The sequence below is a fragment of the Corvus brachyrhynchos genome, unplaced genomic scaffold, assembly GCF_000691975.1.
Source record: "Corvus brachyrhynchos isolate BGI_N302 unplaced genomic scaffold, ASM69197v1 scaffold3291, whole genome shotgun sequence".
Taxonomy (NCBI): Eukaryota; Metazoa; Chordata; class Aves; order Passeriformes; family Corvidae; genus Corvus; species Corvus brachyrhynchos.
The window spans coordinates 7,278-9,298 of NW_008236340.1; the positions used below are offsets into that span (position 1 = coordinate 7,278).

The 2,021-nt window shown below is 60.0% G+C and overlaps 1 long non-coding RNA gene across 1 annotated transcript; it reads right to left on the minus strand.

The window, feature by feature from the left end:
• Positions 1-42: 42 nt before the first annotated feature.
• LOC108449828 lies at positions 43-1,317 on the minus strand. The gene is made up of 3 exons (XR_001866122.1): positions 1,251-1,317; positions 179-403; positions 43-132 (listed from the first exon to the last, which is right to left on the minus strand). It is a non-coding gene; the product is annotated as an uncharacterized LOC108449828 (long non-coding RNA).
• Positions 1,318-2,021: the final 704 nt, after the last annotated feature.

Sequence of the window (2,021 nt, forward strand, 5' to 3'; positions counted from 1 at the left end):
GTTGGGTGACACCCGTTGGGTGACACCTCTTAGGGTTGAAGCCACCAGGGTCCCACCAGCGTTGGGTGACACCCATTGGGTGACACCTCTTGGGGTTGGAGCCACCAGGGTCCCACCAGCGTTGGGTGACACCTCATAGGGTTGGAGCCACCATGATCCAACCAATGCTGGGTGACACCCATTGGGTGACACCTCTTAGGGTTGAAGCCACCAGGGTCCCACCAGCGTTGGGTGACACCTCATAGGGTTGGAGCCACCATGATCCAACCAATGCTGGGTGACACCCAATGGGTGACACCTCTTAGGGTTGAAGCCACCATGGTCCCACCAGCGTTGAGTGACACCCGTTGGGTTGAAGCCACCATGATCCCACCAATGTTGGGTGACACCCACTGGGTGACACCTCTTGGGTGTGAAGCCACCGTGGTCCCACCAGCGTTGGGTGCACCACGTGTTGGGCGATGACCAAGCCTTGGGGTTGAAGCCACCAGGATCCCACTGGTGTTGGGTGACACCCATTGGGTGACACCCCTTGGGGCTGGAGCCACCAGCGTTGGGTGACAACCAACCCTTGGTGTGGAAGCCACCACGGTCCCAGCAGCGTTGGGGGATGACCGCCACCACGGTCACACTGCTGTCGGGTGACACCCATTGGGTGACACCTCTGGGGGTTGGAGCCACCGGCATTGGGTGACGCCCCTTGGGGTTGGAGCCACCATGGTCCCACCAGCGTTGGGTGACACCCATTGGGTGACACCTCTGGGGGTTGGAGCCACCGGCATTGGGTGACGCCCCTTGGGGTTGGAGCCACCATGGTCCCACCAGCGTTGGGTGACACCCATTGGGTGACACCTCTGGGGGTTGAAGCCACCATGGTCCTACTGGTGTTGGGGGACACCCACTGGGTGACACCTCCTGGGGATGAAGCCACCACCGTGCCACTAAAGTTGGGTGACACCCATCGGGATGAAGTCGCCATGGTCCCACCAGCATTGGGTGACACCCATTGGGTGACACCTCTGGTGACTGAGGCCACCACGGTCCCACCAGTGTTGGGTGACACCCGTTGGGTGATACCCTTGGGGTTGAAGCCACCACGGTCCCACCAGCGTGGGTGACACCCACTGGGTGACACCCTTGGGGTTGAAACCACCATGATGCCACCGGTGTTGGGTGACACCCATTGGGTGCCACCCTTAGGTTGAAGCCACCATGGTCCCACAGCATTGGTGACACCCATTGGGTGACACCCTTAGGTTGAAGCCACCATGATCCCACCAGCGTTGGTGACACCCTTAGGTTAAAGCCACCATGATTCCACCCATGTTGGGTGACACCCAACGGGTGACACCCTTAGGTTGAAGTCACAGCAGTCCCACCAGCGTTGGTGACACCCCTTGGGTGACACCCTTGGCTTGATGCCACCATGATCCCACCAGCACTGGGTGACACCCATTGGGTGACACCCTTAGGTTGAAGTCACCACGGTCCCACCGGCGTTGGGTGACACCCACTGGGTGACACCCTTGGGGTTGAAGTCACCACGGTCCCACCGGCGTTGGTGACAACCGTTGGGGGGCTTGATGCCACCACGATCCCACCAGCACTGGGTGACACCCTTAGGTTGAAGCCACCATGGTCCCACCAGCGTTGGGTGACACCCCTTGGATTGAAGTCACCATGATCCCACCGGTGTTGGGTGACACCCATTGGGTGACACCCTTAGGTTGAAGTCACCACGGTCCCACCAGCACTGGGTGAGACCCTTAGATTGAGGCCACCACAGTCCCACCGGTGTTGGGTGACACCCATTGGGTGACACCCTTAGGTTGAAGTCACCATGATCCCACCAGCGTTGGGTGACAACCTCGGGGTTGAAGTCACCACAGTCCCACCAGTGTTGGGTGACACCCCTTGGGTGACACCCTTGGCTTGATTGGGTGACACCCCTTGAGTGACACCCTTGGCTTGATGCCACCTTTGTCTCGCCAGCACTGGGTGACACCCGTAGGTTGAAGCCA